Source organism: Pinus tabuliformis, chromosome 9 (assembly GCF_031772625.1).
Source record: "Pinus tabuliformis cultivar Carrire ecotype Pingquan chromosome 9, CPIR1, whole genome shotgun sequence".
NCBI classification, from domain to species: Eukaryota; Viridiplantae; Streptophyta; class Pinopsida; order Pinales; family Pinaceae; genus Pinus; species Pinus tabuliformis.
Window position 1 is genome coordinate 866,787,580 of NC_142307.1, and position 20,799 is coordinate 866,808,378.

Below are 20,799 nucleotides of genomic sequence, written 5' to 3' on the forward strand. Positions count from 1 at the left end.
TGATGTTAAAAAACTCTGATCAATATGAAATTATGCTATCTCATCCCTTAAAATCAATAACATCTCACTAGATAATAGATTTTCCACATACCCCGTCATCGGTGATTACCATCAACATTATGAAAACTGGATTCTTTGGTAGTGAAGTCGAAGCTCAGGATCTTGAACATTGGATTCATCAGGTAGATGATTTCAGCCTTCATATGTGTCTGACTGTTGTCCACCATCAGCAATCAGATCTGCAACTTGAATGATATTTCCCAGAGAAGATTTGTCACCTCTTCCCCAGTATGGTTGCCACTATGTTATGGCCTAAATCTACCTTAGGCTGAGAAAGGCAGGTTTAGGGTAACATCAAACCACGCTTAACCTAGTAGCTAGCCCTACCAGGTCAGGATAGGGCTCTCTCATTATTGAGATGACTGATATAAAAACTAATTTTGGGCTAGGTGTTATAGACATTTTTGTGCCCTACAACCCCCAAGCATGAAATGTCCATAAACCAAGGGCTCCTAAGTCCCTAAAAGTGTTTTTCTAACCCCTAAAGGAACAAGGTCAACAGATTACAGCTTCTCCCAGAAGTTCTCCATGAGAAACTACTCAGAATTGGTCAAAACAGGATCATTGCAGCTGCTCCACTGGCTAAGTGCGTTGCATCTCACCTAAATACACTGTGAGGGTGCGTTGCATTTCAAAAGTCCCTTCTGTGGGGTGCGATGGGCGAGAAATGACAAATGGCAATGTCATTCCGCGAGGTGGAGAGGCAATGGAAGCTTCCAGAATCTTCTCCTGTGACACTTGCCTCACTGAATTCAACCAAGGATGAGTAAGAGGCCCTCAGTCTCCAAGTGGAAGCAAGAACTGTCAGAGAGAAGACACTAATCAAATCACAAGCTGACTCATCCCCCTTACAGATATCTATATATGGATCCCTCATCCCAGAGATCCAGGAGGCTGGAATTTTGGATATTGTAAGGAATTGTTGTTGCTTTCTAGAGACAAACATCAGATTGTTGGGTGATCTAAGCTTTGTTTGAGGTGAAGAGGGGCTTCTTTGCTAGGAGGTTGATGCTGGGTCGGAACAACTGGTTGTAACTCCTCCTGGATCTTTTCTTGTTTATCAGTAAAAGCTATTTGAGTTTTCCTCCATGCTTTTGTATCATTGATGCTTGTTACATTTGTATGGTCAATTTACATTTGATCCTAGATTGTTTATGATTATAGATCCATGTCTTTGTATAGTGTTATGCTTCTGTGATCTTACAGGTACTTTGTGAAGCTGGGCATGCAAGGGAGTAGGTAGCTGGGGACTATCAAAGAAGAGAGGGATCGAATCAAAGGATTAGTGCAAGATAGAGGTTGGTCTTTCTGTTCCTCTCTATCTATAATTCATAAAGGAAAAAAAAAAGTAGTTTTTCTCTGTTTGTTTCTAAGGCAGTTGTCACACCTTAGTGGGATAGAGTAGTTCTAAATAGACACTTTTCCCTGTAACAAAATGGTGACTCCGCTGGGGAGCTAATTAGTTTGTTTGTTTATCATTCTTTGTTGTCTATTTCATAAACTTACAAGTAGCATTCGAACTGCATTTGCCATAACAAATGCAAAGTAGACAACTACTACTTCAATCCATCTACCAGATTTGTTTATGATTTAAACAAATGATTCACAAACTATCTGATTGCCCTTGTGATAGCTCTTAGATCCTCCTTAGATCTACCCCTGATTGTTGCATTACTGATTGCTTTTTACTCGGCCAAAACCCAAGAACTGAACTGCAAACTGTGACCCGGAACCCGAACAGAGTCTCGTTTCTGGCCCAGCGCAGGTACTGTTCAGAGATTCTGAATTTCAGCGCACTTCCCGAGTGGACAACCTGCGTTGCATTTCAGATTCTCTGTGTTACAGGTGTGCTGATCAGACTAGCTCTGTGTAGCTGTGGCTTCTGTGCTTCATTATTTCCAATTCTATTCCTGAATTTTGTTGCCTGTGATCAGTATATGTCTGTTTGAAACCCCTTTTCCTTACTGTTATTCCGCCTCCTTTGTACAAAAGAACTGTAGATGTTTTTGTGTGTTTGTTGAGTCGTTTACAATTCTCCTTTGCAAAAGTAGCATAGTCGTATTGTCGTCCTTTGATTTGAATCTGTCGCAAGTGTCGATTTCGATCGTAGGAAAAAGTTTGATTGTTGTTGATGGTCGATTATCCTGTTACTGTTGCTTTTGGTCTGAATTTGTAATTTTCTAGTGTCAAGAACAAGCATTCATTTCAAAATCGTAAGGTGTTGTAATCATCTCCATTTTTTTATTTCGAAAAGAAGCTTGTTGATATTTGTCGCTTGAAAAGAAATTCATATTTGTGCATCAACTTTATTTTTAGCATCCATATACTAAGAAAGTCAAAAACAAATACATGCATGTGCATTTGCATATAGACAGTCTGATTGGCTTGATTTAGGAAAGTGCATTTAGAGTGTGCTCTTTGCTCTTTGTGAAAAGATTCTGTCTTTCTTTTCCCTAGTAGCTAGGATTTTCATTGCATAAAAGAGATAAAAAGTTTGTTTATCATCTTAGATTTCATTTTAGGAATTACATCTACATCTCATGGTGAACCCGAAAGGCAAACTTCATAAACAAGATCAACTTAAAATAAATTCAATGAATCTAACAAAGCTTTGGAACTTAACGCACAACATTTAGAATTCTAGGCTAGAGACATATTCCGACGTCGTAAAGCCTGGTAACTATTGTTCTCACTGATGTTTGGGTGATTCCTCCACTTTGAGACAATAAGTGTCAGTACAGACTTGTGCTCCCATGTACCGTCGACTATATTTTGGGAGACCCCAATAGGCTTAATCCTTTATCCATAGGAAGTCGTTTCTGCCGCCCTATCGATCACAATGCACTGAACACAGCATTTGGGAAGATTGACTGTCGTACCATAAAAAGTATTCTGCAGTTTTGCGATTGGTTTGGTACTCCCTCTACCTAGACTTCCAGAGCAGTCCCTTTCATTCATTTTCAGACTCCTTAACGGAAAAGGTCCATCTGAGCACTTGTCACTTCAGGCTCATTAAAAATCGAAGGAGACTAGAGTCATCTTTTGTTTTTTCTCGACTCTTAAAAACTGAAAAAACAAGTTGTGTCAAAGCGTCTAAAATTCATTTAATTCGGAAACATACTTCCCCTTTATTTTAGTTGATCGAGTAATCCGCAATCGTGGAAGAAAGTCAATTGAAACCTCGTCGTTCACGGAGGCTTGCGAGTCAACTGTCTTTGTCTCCGGAATCGAAGCCAGTACGGACAAAGCGAACTCGTTTAACCGGTTCCAAATCTCCTATTAAAGTTAGAACAAGTGTTCCAACGACATCAGAGACTTCGGTTACTCCAAACATTTCTGGAATCCCTGCCTCTACAGAAGAAGTTCAGCAGCCACAGAAGGACAGTGATACTGATCCTAGTCTGAGAGTAAACACTTGTGTTATCGAACCAGTTCCATCTACAACCGGTTCGGAGAGTCTTGCTCTTCAAACAACTGTCACTGCCGATTTCACACCTTCTTCGACACCAGAAATATTCTACGGACCTGACAGTCTTCCCCTTCCACCTGGTCTGATTGCCATAGAAGAAATTGTAGAATATCCTCAAACAAGTACTCCAACGCAATTTGGAGTCGAGATCACTCTATATCCTTCTTCGTCAGAAGTTAGTCTACCACCAGCGGAAGCTCCTGTAGAAAAGCTAGGTAATCTTTTGGATAGACTACAAATGTCTGAACAACTGTCAACATCTAGGACTGTGTCGTCTGACACAGCGACGACAGAACTCCCTGCTATCACTCCGACAATGTTCGCCGGTATACCATCTGTCCCGACTAGCTCTTAACCGCTAGAAGGAGTCCACTCAGGGGCTATTTCGACAATATGGCATGTTCCTGTTTGTTCATCTGGAATAATATCTGGAAACTCTTATGTTGAGTCTCAACAAATTGATCCATTTGGAGGTCAATTTGGGCAGTCCGGTCCCCAAGGGCAAACAATTCCCTTGAGTTCTGGATTACCACCGTATGGGGGGCAATATACCCTTTCATTATCCCCTCCGGGAGGATATCCATACGGGAGTTCACAAAAACATTCAGGTTATACTGGAATTACCTCAAGCGGTTGGGTACCAATACTACCTCAATAACCAAGAGTTGTATACTCGATGCAACAATGCTTACCTATGTCAAATATCCCAACTACGCCAGCTATTGTGACGGTGTCGCAAGTTCAAGCGCTGCCTGTTGTATGCCAACCTCAGGTTTCTCAGGTTGTAATGCAACAGCCCCTTGACCCTGCGACTCAACCACAATCGTCGACCGGTGGAACGACACAGGTTCAGACGGGTACAATTACCCCTCATCTTGGTCAAACTGTTAGTATCGGGCAACAGCACATGGCTTCACAACCATGTCTGGTGCAATACCAACAACCGCAATTCCAACAAGTATAACAAGGTTTTGAGCAACAAATCTTTGCTAATAGTGGACAGCCGTACATTCAAAACGGTCAAAATCAACCATTTTACAATGGTCATGCCCACCAACCTTACCAACTATACCAGCATCAAATGCATTATGCCGGTATGCAAAGACCAACTGCTCAGGCAATCCCATCTTATCCTGGATATGCTTCACCTAACCTGAATCAACAGTTACCCTTTGTGGCAACTTTGGAGTTACCTGATTTAAACCGGTTAACAAACGATCCAATCGCTTACGCCCCTTGGTGGCCATCGATTCCGCATAAACTTCCATCAAATATTCCTAAATTTAATGGAAATCCGGGTGAAGATCCATCGAATCACGTGATGACCTTTCATCTATGGTGTTCATCAAACACCCTAAATGATGATTCGATAAGACTTCGCCCTTTTCAGAGGACGTTAACAGGTCTGGCGGCAAAATGGTACATCGAATTGCCTAGAGCTTCGTTCGACAACTTCAGTACCTTAGCCACAACCTTTTTAACCCATTTTCAGTTACCAATAAGGTACGAAACGGGAACAGAACTTCTTACCAACTTCGAACAGACAACGGCCACTCACATATCTGATCATATACATGAGTGGCGATGTCATCGTGGAATGGTAAAAACGTATGTCCCCGTCAGCTCTTAGCTGAATGGTTTATCAAGTCATTACTGCCTTCCATCACGGAAGATGTGGCAAAGGGGGGAGTCGTAATAGAAGAGCAAGTTATCGCTCATGCGCAATATCTGGACTTGATTTACACTCAGTCCGGCACGCTCTACGATAAAATACCTTACGCCCCTAGACCGGAATTCTCAATTCCTCCCCCTCCTAAATCGAACAATGACTCTCATGCCGGCAATGGCGTGATTGGCACAACAAACACAAAATCGACAAAGGCTACATCCAAAAAGGCCCGTAAGATTTCAAGTCAAAATGAAAAAGATGAACCTCTTGCTTCGGAAGTAAATGTTGTATCGACAGATAAAGGCAAAGAAACCAAACAACCAGGGAGCAAGAAGAAAGGCAAAGGGAAGAAGAAGAAACAGGAGGAATCATCACCTGAAAAATCTTCTTCAAACCCTCCTGGAGATAGGAAACCAAAGAATCCATGCTTTATATGCGATGAGGATCATTGGACCGCACATTGTCCACACAGAGCTGAGCTTAAGAAATTCTTCAAGAATTCAAAAACCTCCGCAGTGTTAACTGATCCGTTTCCAAATCCGGGAACAAATCTGGTTGAAAGTGGAAATGCTTCCCCGTCTCAAGTGCTAATGTTGTCAGTTTCAAAACAGCAAAATGATGCTTTGATATCGACAAGGAACAAAGATTATGGGAATCCACAGCTGTCGAACAACAAGGATAAAGATCAACCTAGTAGTTCGACAACAACTTCGACAGAAGTTGCGCCACCCACCATTCCTGAATTGACAATAAAACCACCAAAAGGAGTAGTACACAAGTCGACATTTAATCCCCGCGCTAGAGCGGCACAGCATTATAATATAGTGGAATATTTGGCCCAATCGCCATCCGCTATGTCGACTCTTGAAGTACTACAGAATTGCCCATCCCAAAGGCAGGCTTTATTATCAGCCATTGGTGGGGTAGACCCAAAGGATTCCAAACTTTTATCCTTCGACCATAAAGGATACGATCCTCAATTACCAGCTCAACTAGCTTTCCTTGTTCAAGTGAAAGCCCTCAACAAAACTGTTCATCGAACAATTATCGATGAGGGAGCATCTACATGCATTATGTCGATGAGTTGCTGGAAAACTTTAGGATCTCCAACCTTGTCGTGATCTTCGACGACATTAAAAGCATTCGACGGAAGGAAATATACCCCATATGGTATCCTAAGTAACTTGAAAGTTGAACTATGAGGGAAAAAGGTAGAAATAGATGTTGAAGTCATCGATGGAAATCTTGATTACAACATCCTACTAGGAAGACCATGGATATATGCTATGGCGGCTATTGTGTCGACCTATTTTAGGAAGATTTCATTTCCCTTTCAAGGAGGGATTACAATCGTCGATCAAAAAAACTTCCTCCCCAATGGTTCTCAAGTTACAGGAAGCATTCCCATGATCCATGGAAGCCCCCATTCGCTTCAAAATATCGGAGTAGACCTACTAAAAGATCCTATACTAATGGGAACTTTTGCCCTTCCACCTCCAATCAACCTGGCGGAAGTAGCGTCGGTAGGAACCTGTAATATGATATCTTCTAAAAATATCTCACAAAACGATATCGACATGGATCATGCAGTGGTTTTACCCCCAAGCCCAACGGAAATATTGTAGCAATCAATGTTCCTAGCATGGGAGGCAAACCCAAATCAACTCTCATCAAGCGTTTGGATAGATAGGTCTAAAGAATATGTTACCCCTTCAGATCCTTGGTCGCGAGTGCATGTCACCGACGAAGGAATTGCCCAATCAATGGTAATTGAAGGGGCACCATGGAATTATTCCCACCATCGTTCCCTTCTTTCGGATTGTGAAGAAGATGCTCAAGATGACCTTTATCATCCTTCAGCCTTTGATTTCTTATCAAATACTGTAAACACGGTGGATTCCGAGAGAAACTTGTCCAACATTGAAGACACTGTCGCCATAAATATATCAACCAAAACAGATGTTGTAGAGAATATTTATGTTGGCAAATGTTGTTCTCCTTCAGAACTGGAGATATATAACGCTCTTTTTCGCGAATTCAGAGATGTCTTTGCTTGGTCATATAGTGAAATGCCAGGCATTGACTCGAGTATCGTTGAACACGAAATTAAGATGTATCCAGATGTCAAACCAGTACGACAACGGCTAAGGCAGGTGCACCCCAAGAAAGTCGTTGCCATTAAGGCAGAAGTTGAAAAACTTCTCCATGATGGTTTCATCTACCCGGTTCCTCTAACCGATTGGGTATCGAATATTGTCCCTGTTATGAAAAAACAAGGAACAATTAGAGTGTGCGTCGATTATAGGGATGTAAATCAAGCTTGTCCAAAAGACAACTACCCTACACCCTTCATTGACCAGATAATTGATGAATGCGCCGGATGCGAAATCTTTTCATTCAGGGATGGATTCTCCGGGTATAATCAAATAAATATCCGCCCACAGGACCAGTCAAAGACTGCATTTATTTGTCCGTGGGGCACGTTCGCATATCGAAGGGTTTGAAGAACGCAGGAGCGACATTTCAGAGGGCAATGAATTATGCCTTCCATGACATCAAAAACATCGTTCAACCATACCTCGACGACCTTCCAGCTCATTCGCGAAAGCGGACTGATCATCCGCAGCATTTAAGAGCGATATTTCTACGTTGCCGACACTACAAGATACGAATCAATCCACACAAATGTGTATTTTGCATCAGTTCTAGTCGTTTACTTGGCTTTGTAGTCTCGAAGGACGGGATTCGTCTCGACCCATGTAAGGTCCAGGCAATCATAAATTTGCCTCCACCTTCGAATTTGCTTCAAATTCAAAAACTCCAAGGGAAAGCAAACTTTCTTAGGAGGTTCATTCCAAATTACGCCGAACTTGCTAAAGGTTATACACGTCTTTTGAAGAAGGAAGTACCCTTTGTCTGGGATCAGGTTGCGCAAGCTTCCTTTGATGCTTTAAAAGAATCACTAATGAAAGCATCATTAATGTACGCTCCTGATTATCAAAAAGATTTTAACCTGTATCTGGCTGCAGTGGATACGACCATCGCAATGGTTTTAGTTCAAGAAGTCGATGGAATTGAACATCCTATATATTATTTAAGTAAAAACTTAAATGATACAGAAAGCAAATATTTTTACGTTGAAAAGCTAGCACTTGCAGCTGTTCAAGCGATACAGAGATTTCGACACTATGTCCTCTTTCGGAAAACCACCATTCTGTCATATTGCAACCCCATGACTTATATATTGTCGTGACAGTTGTTGGGGGGGGAAATATTCAAAATGGATAGCAATCCTACAAGAGTTTGATATGGAATTTGTAAAATCCATGTCAAAGAAAGCTCTAGTTTTCGCAGAATTATTGTGCGATCTCCCATCATCGTCCAACGATGACACATCCGAAGAAACAATCGTGGACGAAAATTTGTTTCTGATATCTGCAAGCAATGAGTGGTATGGGGATATAATCATTTATTTCCAAACCCAAAAATACAGGCCAAACACCTCCCACTCCAAACAAAACGTATTCGATACCAAGCAAAAGACTACATGATCGTCGGTGATACACTTTACCGTCGTGGTATCGATACAGTTCTGAGAAGGTGCCTCACCCATGACGAGGCCGAAAAAGTCCTGAATGATTGTCATTCAAGCGCGTGTGGCGGGCATCAATCTGGATATGCTACAGCGCAAAAAATCTTACGAGCAGGATACTTCTGGCCAACAATGTTCAAAGATTGCATAACAGCAGTCAGAAGTTGCCATGCTTGTCAAATTTTCGATAGCAAAACTAGAATACCACCCGCACCTCTACAGCCAATAGTGGCTGTTGGGCCATTCGCCAAATGGGGCATCGATTTCATGACATGTAACCCCACCTCGACCGGGGGGCATGGTTATATCATAGTCGCAGTTGACTATTTTACCAAATGGGTCGAGGCAATGCCTACATTAGATAATACTGGTGAAATAGACGCCCTCTTCTTTTTCAATCATGTAGTCGCCAGATTCGGTGTACCACAGGCTATAGTCACAGATCTTGGATGGCATTTTCGCAATCACATGATGGTCGAATTAGCTGCCAAACTAGGGTTGTCTCACGACAGCTCTACTCCATATTATCCGCAAGCCAACGGACAAGTTGAAGCAATCAACAAGGTCCTAAAGCGCATGCTGCAAAGGATGATTGGAGTTCACAAAAGAAGATGGCACCTAATCCTATACTCAGCTTTGTGGGCTTACCGAACATCGGTAAGGAATGCAACCGGGTTTACACCTTTCCAACTGGTATATGGCCTGGAAGCAGTCTTACCAATCCAGTGTGAAATCTCGTCTCTAAAAATCGCAATTGATCTCCTCCCCGGAACTTCAGAAGAAGAAGCTCGTTTCTTGGAATTAATCCAATTGGATGAAACCCGTCGTGATGCCACTTTGGCTAATGAAGCCCATAAGAAACGAGTCAAGGCGTAGTTCGACAAAAATGTCAAACCCCATGTCTTCTCAGAAGGTGACTTGGTCTTGCTTTACGACCAAGAATCCGATAAATTGGGAGCAGGTAAATTTAAGTCTTTATGGATGGGCCCCTATATTGTTAAACGAGTGTTAGCAAAAGGAGCCTACGAGTTAATGGATTATGATGGAATTCCACTGGCGCAACCTCATAATGGGTTGTACCTCAAACGTTACTATGCGTAATGGTAACCTATATGCTTTTGTTATGTTTTTGTTTTCGCTAAAGTGTTTATTTTGGTGAAGTAATCCAATTTTTATATTTATTGCAGATGTCGAACCTATTGGAGTCATGTGTTGGGTATGCCGACGGAGCAAGTCGTAGTTCGCGGAACCTATCTTCCGCAGCCTGGGCTATTTTTGATCCAAGCGGCGAGTTAGTAAGTTTCAGAGGGGTATGTATTGGTCGATCAACAAATAACATCGCTGAATATAGCGCGTTGATAGAACTTCTCTCTGATGCCATCACACATGGTATACGCTGACTAATTGTCAGGCTAGACTCACAACTCGTAATACTACAACTCAATGGTATATATTTCGTCCGAAACCCAGCTATTTATCGCATGTTCCTAAGGGTTAAGATTTTGGAAAGACAATTTGATTTTATTCAATATCAACACATTTCCAGAAACTTAAACACATTAACTGACTCATTAGCGAATTATGTGTTAGATAGACATTTGAAACATTTATAAAAAGAAACATATCATCAATGTTTGCATTTGGATCATGTAACTTAACCAAAATAAAACTTCGAAAATAAAAAATATATATAACTATTTATGGTTTACACATAATGTTATGTAACCAAGACAAAATCGGTCAAATGGCCAAAAAACTCAAAATTCTAGGGGGCACCCTAGTCTAATGATGCTCGTGATAGCAAGTCACAGCCTGTGCAATCATGCGTAAGAGACGAGTCCATCGTCTGGGCACACCAGTAGTATGCCGCTGTAACCTCAAAGGTAGCTCGTCAGTCCTCACATCTGGAATACCAAGAGTGAGGCCCTCAACCTGCTCCTATAATGCTGTGAGAGTCTCAGCCACGTCGAGGTCGCGAAGGATAGCCCTTCCGACGGCCTCTCCTGCTGGAGCAACAGCTGGTACTCTCAGGCGAACTACTGGACGAACAGGACCAACATCTGCATGTACACATGAGTTTGATTAAAGTCTTGATAGAATAAAGCACAAGGACATTATAAATGAAAAACGATAAACAGGGATATGGTCAAAGATTTTACCAATGGCGCCCCACTGCTTGCCATCCGGCAGTACTAAATCTGGATCACCCCGGAAGTCCATGCCAGTGTATGGATACTCGGAATAAACCATCTCCTGACGATCAAACCACCTGAAGAAGGTATCAGAAAATGAAATCTAAGACTGGCCAGCATGCCTAGACATATGGTCAACCCATCTCTGCATACGTGGTTCAGTAGGAGAAGGTAAATCGAGTGCAATATACTGCGGCTGCATCAGTGGTATCTTCTCCAAGACAAAGGCGGTCAAAATAGAACCGTACCCAAAGTTCTTAAACCTCCCGCTCTTTATCTTGGTCAACTGTTCTTTCATCACAAGAAGTACTGCGTCGCACCAGTTGAACACCTTCAGTTGGAGGCATTCCAAGGCATACTACATGTAAGATCGGTTGGCTACATGAAGAGCCGCACCACTGGCCATCCTACCAAAAGTAAACAGAATAGTCCTGAGGGACCTATCAGTAACATCACGGATGATGATCTTGCCGTCTTTACTCGGCTGAGATCCTTCTCTGCAGTACCGACGAACATAATCTCTCACAGAGTCGCCTCCTCGGGCCGAACCTGATAAAGAGATGGGGGCACCCCGCCTCAACAAGCCAGTCAAGAAATAGATGTCTACTACAGTCAAGGGGATAGATTTGCACCTGATCTGGAAAACCTGATTGGTAGGATCCCAAGCATCGAGCAAATACTGCAGTAATTTGATCTGCTGTCTCATGCTAGAAATGCGGAAGAAATTCAGCAAGCCACAGTTCCGCAGTGTGTTCATTGTAACCAGATCATGTAGGGCAAGCATGTCCTCTTCTTCATGCTCACGTTCTCGCCATGTAATGGTCATCTTACTCCAAAGATCTCTGAAAACAAACAAGAGAAGAGTTAGATCCTGATTTTGGTAAGAAACAGGCAAAATTTCCATCAAAAATTGTGCATTAAATTCCTTTTCTGCACCCAACGCACCTGCAGCAGTGTTCTAGATGCGTTGAATGTCATATAGCCTTTAGACAAGTCAACATTCAACACACCTTTCGATACACAGAGGGTGCGCTGAAGGCAGAACGAGTTCTTCAAACCCCAAGGGCTCAGAAAAGCTAGGAATCAAGCCCAAAATGAAAAATGGAAACCATGAAATGAAAGAGCTCAGGTTTAGCTCCTACCTGGTCCAGACGGCGCCGAGAATCGTCCACAGAATCTCTCGAAATCAGCTGATGAAAATCAAGGGGAAAAAGCACCTCTAAAGCTCCAACAAACCAAAGTTCAAATGAAATGGTAAAATGAGAGGTAAAAACTCTTTTTCATTACTTTTTACGTAGTTCAAAGTAAAATATTAGTGTTCTAACTCGTTTTCAAGCATATATTGTTAATTTCTGACTAGTTTGATGAAGCAGTTAAAGATACAGTACAATCTTTGAAAGAACAGGGCTATTTATGGTAAAATCAAAAAGGGACCATGCAATCGAGCAGTTTTAGCACATAGTTCAAGCTCGTTAAAAAATAAACATAAGACATGAGCAAATGTTTCCCCCCACATTTAAGCTCGTTAAAAAATGAACTATTCCCCAGTAAATAACCATCGTGAATGTAGTACTTCAGCCGTTAAAGCCTTGGTCGTGTTTGCACCGTCACCTCCACTTTTTCATTGGCCGATCATTCACCTCCATTTGATTGTTTACCCATTTTGAGGAACAGCTACGAAGAGTGATTTCACTAGCCATCCTTGTGACACTGCCGTGATTGGAAAATTCCAAACCTTACCTGGAATCAGCTGCTACCCGTTTTATCACTCATTCCTCAAAAGACGAGTCTCCTTTAAGCTCTTTTCAACTGACTCGTAAAATATGAAAAGATTGTCGAGCCATTGGCCTCTCCAGCTCGTTAAAGGGACAGGAAGTGCTAACCCTCCTCTAGATTTTAATCTTTTTGGACTTGAGGGATTATTACACAAAAAGATCGAGCGCTTGTTTTGTTCGGCTCGTTAAAAGTATCGAAAATCCATCCCTTCTGTATTGTTTTATACTTTTTCGGACTTAAGGGATTAGATGACGAAAAAGGAATTTGGGAGTTACCTTTATGTTCCTTTTCAGACTCTCTAAAATTGAAAAGGACCGAGTTATCTTTATCGTTAAACTCGTTAAAAAGATTAATAGCGACAAACTTGTCTATAGACGAGAACGAGTTTCACGATCGCTAGGCTCGTTAAAACATAGCGATGGGTTTGCCCGAAGGGAAAATTATAGAACAAGCATATGTTATCCTCCTCAAGCTTGACAAAAATAAAGAGGTACTGGTCAGCAATGACTGGGGAAAATTGGGAATAAAACTCAAAGAAACTTTGTTGGTAGCAAGTCACTCTTGAACATGACACTTCCACTCCGTGTCCGAGTCGGGTTGGGTTGTTTCATTCACCGGTCACATCACCATGGTCACACCATACCATCCACATTTGGGGTTAATGCTACCAATCCATCACATCAGTGTCGCCGATATGTTCAAGAGAAGTCATTCAGAGAATTCACCTATGTCTCACCCACTACCATACATTATACTCCATTCTTTCATGACCGCCACCCTGAACCTTATATCACCAGATCGTTTTCACCTCCATTAAAATCATTTGCTCCATTCCATGTCATTGATGTGGGATTCATTAAGGCCCTCCTGTGACGGATCACTTCTTGTCGACATCAGCTCATTATCCAAGAAGTTGATCTAGGAACACCCCATTCAGTACTTTGAAGCTTGCATGCCTCAATGGCAAGTTTCTCACTTCCGGCGACAGGTTTACCTCAATGGCCTTCGACCGAAAGATTTTGCATGGTGTTGGACGCCAAGTCCTTTATTCACACCACGTGAATTGTACTTCAGTACCTTGAGGGTCATTATCATTATCGGTGATTCCTCTCGCGCTTGTTAACAGTTTACATCATTGACTGGTAATCCAGCGATGTCTTTCTATGTTCGACTTGTACTTCGAGTGAAGATCGGACAAGATTGAAGACCCCAGATCTAGTTTCATCCATCCGGGCTACGATATATATTCAGGGAAATAAAGACATTAAATGTACATCATTTCCGCACAAATAATCATCCACTCAAAAGGATGATGGCTCTATCAGAATCATCAGTCTACACTCAGACGATTGTCTGTCCTATGTACATGAAAATGAATTTATAAAGCTGAGCATGGGAATGCCCGCCTCAGCTAGATCATGAAAATATTATGAAGATAATGCATTGTATTGTATCTTATTACAGGTCTCCTCCCAACATTGAAAGAACTTCGGATCCTCATAATAAGGCATTTCACCCGACACCAAAAGGTTAACGGCCTCATACTTTAGGGGGCAACTGTTATAGACATTTTTGTGCCCTAAAACCCCCAAGCATGAAATGTCCATAAACCAAGGGCTCCTAAGTCCCTAAAAGTGTTGTTCTAACCCCTAAAGGAACAAGGTCAACAGATTACAGCTTCTCCCAGAAGTTTTCCATGAGAAACTACTCAGAATTGGTCAAAACAGGATCATTGCAGCTGCTCCACTGGCTAAGTGCGTTGCATCTCACCTAAATACACTGTGAGGGTGCGTTGCATTTCAAAATTCCCTTATGTGGGGTGTGATGGGCGAGAAATGACAAATGGCAATGTCATTCCGCGAGGTGGAGAGGCAATGGAAGCTTCCAGAATCTTCTCATGTGACACTTGCCTCACTGAATTCGACAAAGGATGAGTAAGAGGCCCTCAGTCTCCAAGTGGAAGCAAGAACTATCAGAGAGAAGAAACTAATCAAATCACAAGCTGACTCATCCCCTTTACAGATATCTATATATGGATCCCTCATCCCAGAGATCCAAGAGGCTGGAATTTTGGATATTGTAAGGAATTGCTGTTGGTTTCTAGAGACAAACATCAGATTGTTGGGTGATCTAAGCTTTGTTTGAGGTGAAGAGGGGCTTCTTTGCTGGGAGGTTGATGTTGGGTCGGAACAACTAGTTGTAACTCCTCCTGGATCTTTTCTTGTTTATCAATAAAAGCTATTTGAGTTTTCCTCCATGCTTTTGTATCATTGATGCTTGTTACATTTGTATGGTCAATTTACATCTGATCCTAGATTATTTATGATTATAGATCCATGTCTTTGTATAGTGCTATGCTTCTGTGATCTTACAGGTACTTTGTGAAGCTGGGCGTGCAAGGGAGCAGGTAGCTGGGGACTATCAAAGAAGAGAGGGATTGAATCGAAGGATTAGCGCAAGACAGAGGTTGGTCTTTCTATTCCTCTCTATCTATAATTCATAAAGGAAAAACAAAAGTAGATTTTCTCTGTTTGTTTCTAAGGCAGTTGTCACACCTTAGTGGGATAGAGCAGTTCTAAATAGACACTTTTCCCTGTAACACTAGGTATGCTTTCTCAGAGGAATTTTTTTGATTTTAATGGTTGGTTGTTGGATCAGATGAGGAAGGCAGCTTTGGTTCTGGGAAATCAACACAGATTTGCAGAGGTTTTTGTGGGGCGAGCTAGGCAAGTGTTTTAGCGCTTTGAAATGAGTGTAATGGTGACTCTAAAGAGTAGTGAGGAGCTGGAGAGGGCATGCAAGTGTCATGAGTCCTCTTCAGACACTAGAAAATATGTAAAACTAAATAAACCCCAAGGCAGAGCACTAAAACACCAATGGATTCTACCTTTTACACTTGATTCAATTAGTTATGCAGAATAAGAGAGATGATGGCACATATAAACATAAGATCAACTGAAATAACAGAGGAAAAATAATGCTAATTCACATTACCACAAGAATCCAACAAAATTCTGCAAAACCCTGGTTCATTTCCTTGCCAAACTGCAGAAGTGATGTACAAAGTAGCTCAATGCATCCACAATAGTCCAACCTTCACAAATGACTAAGAAAGTATAAGATATAGGCATCAAACCACCTATGCTAGCCATCAGGGGTCGAATCCATGAGTCAAGGAGCTGTTTCAACAAGATCTAAACTAGGAACTGAAAAATAGGCAGTGGAACAGCTTGCCTCTAAAACTATGGAAACTGATTCATTCAGCTCAAAACCACCTAAAACTGATGTATCTACCTCCTTAAGTTATTTTTCATCATTTTTACATCATAGTACATTAATTTACATCATATTACATCATGAATTTGACCATGAGAGAAGAAAAAGTCAAACTGGTAGAAAACTAGGCGAAAATCTGAGTTTTTGAGCAAAATTGGCAAAATTTTGCCTGATGCGCAGCGCCATTTCCAAGATGAGTTTGAAGGCCTCACCCTTCACCCAATTAGATCCAATATGGCTTGTTTCAAAGCTTTGTCTGTCTACTTTCTAAGACAAGTGGAATATTTGGATTTGGTGTCCATTTGCCCCTTCAAAAATCAGTTCTCCCAAGACTGCTTCCTGTGGGTCCAAAAAGTGGCAGAGAGGGCATTTTTGAGGTGTTTTTTGCCCTTTAGGTGACCCAGATCTCCTCCAAACTTCATTAAAATTTCTGGGTTTTAGTAATTTTTCATGACAAATCCAAAAATGTAACCCATTTTGAAAAATTTCCAACCAGCTCAATGCATAGCGCCAGTGATGTTGCGCATCAGAGGAAATTTCCTGTGTTTTGCAATTAAAATTTATGAAATGACAAAAATTTCTCCAAAATTCTTCAAAATTGGCAAGAGGTAAGCTTATCAATTGCTTTTCTGAGCCAAGGAAGCTTCAGCCAAGATTCTAAGTTTATCTTGCTCATTTTTGGCTTTTAAAGCTCTCCCTAACTTGGATTTTAGGCTTCTTATCCTTGTCTTGCAAATTTTGTTCCAGACGAAGTAGTGATAAGCCATGTGGTGCAACATGTTCTTCTCCTTGTTAGCCTTTTCAAGTAGCTTCTCAAGGTGGATATTCACTCTTTCCAACCATGATTCTCAGTCAAGCTCTGTTTCTTGCTCTAGTGGAGTCAGTGTGATTTTCCTTCTTTTTGCCACTTGCCGATTTTCACTTATGGTTTGCAACTCCATAATTGTTTGTTTGTCCTCCAATTGCTTGTTATGTTGCTCAAGGTAATTAATGATCCATTTAGCACTCTCAAGGTCAAGTGATAAGGCTTGGATCTCGGCTTCTTTCTCCTTGATGATGACATCCTTGAGTCTTGAGCTTTGGGAGCCCAAATCAGTGTCCTCTTCCTCAACCAAAATAAAATCCTTGTCTTGGCCTTCAGGAGGCCCTTCATCATGCAATGGTTGCTTTCCTCTATCCTGTACCTGTTCTGTTGAAGAATAAGGCAAAGCCCCTTTCACCCTAGGTGAAGATAGCATTTTCCTATTGTCCAATGAAGAGAACGAGACCCCTTCCACCCCTGGTGTAGATAATACTCATTTGGCAGCTGCAAAAAGTCTTCTTGTGCCCTTTTCATAAGTTATAAACATAGTAATGTGAGCCTCTTCAGTTCTGCTTTCATGCTCTTTTTGTTGCCCAAAAGGTCCACCTTCCTCTTGAGGTTTTGCAAAAATTTGATGCCCCTTGAAAATCTCATGGGCAATGAAGGTTTCCCATGGCACTCCTAATTGAGTGAGTTGATGCACAATAATAATCTTGATGACAGCAAAGTGATAAATGCTATTAAGCTGCTATGGGTATGGTTTTCTCTTTGCAAGCACAATCATCCTCTCTATGTTTTTGCAAATGAAGTATGGAATACTCATCATTCTAACCCTGGTAAAATGCATAAGCAATCTGATATGATAGGCATAGAGTCTGGAGAACCTTCCCTCACATGTGAAGTATTTAATGATGAGTTTCATTAGTGGAACATACCAGTCCTCCAAAAACTTAAAAGGAAACACCCTGCCCAATTTACTATGATATTTGGCTTTAATGTAGGGTTCATAGTTCTGTTTGTTGATATTCTGTCTTTTGTTCCATCTTCCCCCACATCTGGCATCCTAGTTGCTTCTACAATAATGGCTAGTGAAAGAGTGAAATTGATGCCAGCAAGCTGTACCATATTGTCCTCCATGTTGATGACAAATTGCCTAGCTAATTCATGATGATACTTAACCCTCTCAACTATCTCACAAAACTCAAAGCAAGATTGGTATCTGAAACAAGTGGTGGCAAGGGGACAAGCAAGAAGTTCAGCGGTGCTAATAGACTCCTCTCTGATTATTTTCCCACCCTTGTGAGGTCTCCTAGGTTGTACATTCCTTTCTCTTGAACTGTCACTTTGTGTTTCTTCTTCATAGCTTGAGTCACTATTTCTTGCCATGATGCTTAGTGTCGTCTTAGGAAGATGATGTGATGAAGGTATGGTGAAAAATGGTAATGAAGGAGGATAATGGTGATGAGTATGAAGAGATTTTACTCTTGGGAAATGGAATTGGGGAATGAAGGGATTGGTTTTGGGAAACTAGGGTTTAGTGAGGGATATAGGGTTTGGTGAGGGAATTAGTTGTTTTAGGGGAGTGGGATATGGTAAAATGGATAAATTGAGTGTTTTTAGGGTAATAAAATAGTGAAAAGTGTTTAATAATGTTTTTTGTGATGATGGAACGAAAACTTCACAATGAAATGGAAAACAGTGATGACAAGCTAGGGTTTCAATTTCCACATGCAAGATTTATGAAGAACACAAGTGTGACCTCAAATTCAGCTTTGGGATGATGTTAACTTACTTGTAGCATTCAAATGTAGCAATTTTGAGGGTTATGCCATGATTTGGAGTGATTTAGCAAGTTCTGAGCTGATGCGCAGCGCACTGCGCCCAATGCGTAGTGCCCTCCTGATGTGCAGCGCCCATTCAAATTTACATTGCAGGAAAGCCTCTGATGCACAGCGCCAACCTGATGTACAACGCACCGCTTCTGATGCGCAGTGCGAGGCCAAGTTGCTTGAAAAACAGGGTTTTTTGTCTCCTTTTCTCCAAATCGCGATTTTTGACTCTCCAAGGTTATTTTGCACAATGAAATGACAAATGGCACTCCTTTCACTATAAATATGAATGACTTTAAATTTTTACTTATTCTCAAACCCACTTTTCTAATGTCAGAGACACTTTGGTCTTGAGCTCTACTTTTCCATTGAAATTGACTTTTCTTAATCATTTGGTAAATTGACGCATGATGCTTGTGTTTTTGCCTGCAGTGGTTGGAGTTGGAAAGGTGAGTAAGGGCAATAGCTTTGAACTTATTACATATAGAAAATATTGAAATTACATAAAAAATTTGTACATAGAAAATAAAAACTCTATTTTCACCTCAAAACAGAGTTTTGAGGTAAAAATCATTTATTGTGCATATCATTATTGAAATTTTGTTTTTGTGAACTTATTAGACCTCCTCATGTGCCTGCTGACCCTTTATTGAGTTTTTTGCTGACAATGGTGACAAACCCTAGACCTAATGAGACCTAAAACCCTAAAAATGATTTTTGCAAATGTAATGACAAAAAATGACTGTAAATGACCTGAACATGTGAAAATAGGCCAGCAGGTAAATGACATGAGGGAAATTGACAATGAACCACTACCATCAGTTGATCCATGACCTAATGGAATGCAGCTGATCAGATGAGACACCTAAAATGCATGCAAAAAGAGAAATTTGATCACTGATGGAGAGATGAAGATACCGACACTAACAGATGGGAAAAGATCTGCTGGAAGGAAGTCATTAAGGCATCCCACATCAATTCAGCACGAGTGTAACCCGTATGCCAAATTTGGAAGGAATCGGATGAAGAAATATGAAGTAACCATACTGAAGCATGTTTCTAGAGTACACAAGATGTGGTTGGTTCACAACAGAAACCCTTTGAACCAACCAATAATGAAAGATGATACAGAGGCAAGGAATCCACCAATATGGTCAAATTGAAAACAAGGTACTGCACGAATCCCAATGTATGATAATGTAAGTTGACTTCAAACACAAGGGAAACCACTCAGTAAAAGATCCATGATATTGATCAATGTTGAGTACAAGGTCACTTATCAATGATGGAAATAGCGCTAGGTTGCATCTCTAGGCCTACTCTCAGAGAAATTTTTTAAAGTCGATAAGAGTAGGCCCTCTAGCAAGAAGTCAATGGAGACCTTATTAACTAGCATGAGCAAAGGACCAAATAACTAATGTGATAATGAACATAACTCTGACAGACCAGGTATGGCTGACTGAAAATGAGTCAAGAGACACCACAGAAAGTCTGACTCAGGTTCACTTCCCTTGAACAAAAGCACGACTCAAATGTGATTGTATGGTAGCATATGATAACTTTGTATAAGTTTGTCATGTATGGGCATAAACAAATTCTCCATGTGATTGGAAGAGATAACCAACCGGAGGAGTACTAACTCAATGACAAGGTTATGGCTCTCCTAAGTCAAACTAAAGCCCATCCCAATGGAGGAAAGATGTAGAAATTTGAATAATATAACACTTATTCACAGAGATTATTCTGATTATACACTATTTGCAGAATGCATGCACAATACATAACCTCCTCTACCATTGATCATCAATTTGTGGAATTAAAAAAACAATTGCATGCGCACATTGAAACATCAATCACACATATCAACACAGTATGTAATGGGGAAAGCATACAGCTGAAAACCCCCAACTATCTGTATATTATAATGATAGAGAACATGTAACAATACATCATAGTACAATACTCCTCACAAGTACTCAGTACTATCTCCATATGCTACACATAAACTAGCTCAGATCTGAACAAGTCACTGGTTCAAATCTCCTCCATTGTTTGCCTGCCTCTACTGCGCAATCCAAGTTGAGAAATAGATCAGATCCAAGTTCAAATTCCCTTGGCTTGTACTGTGCAATCC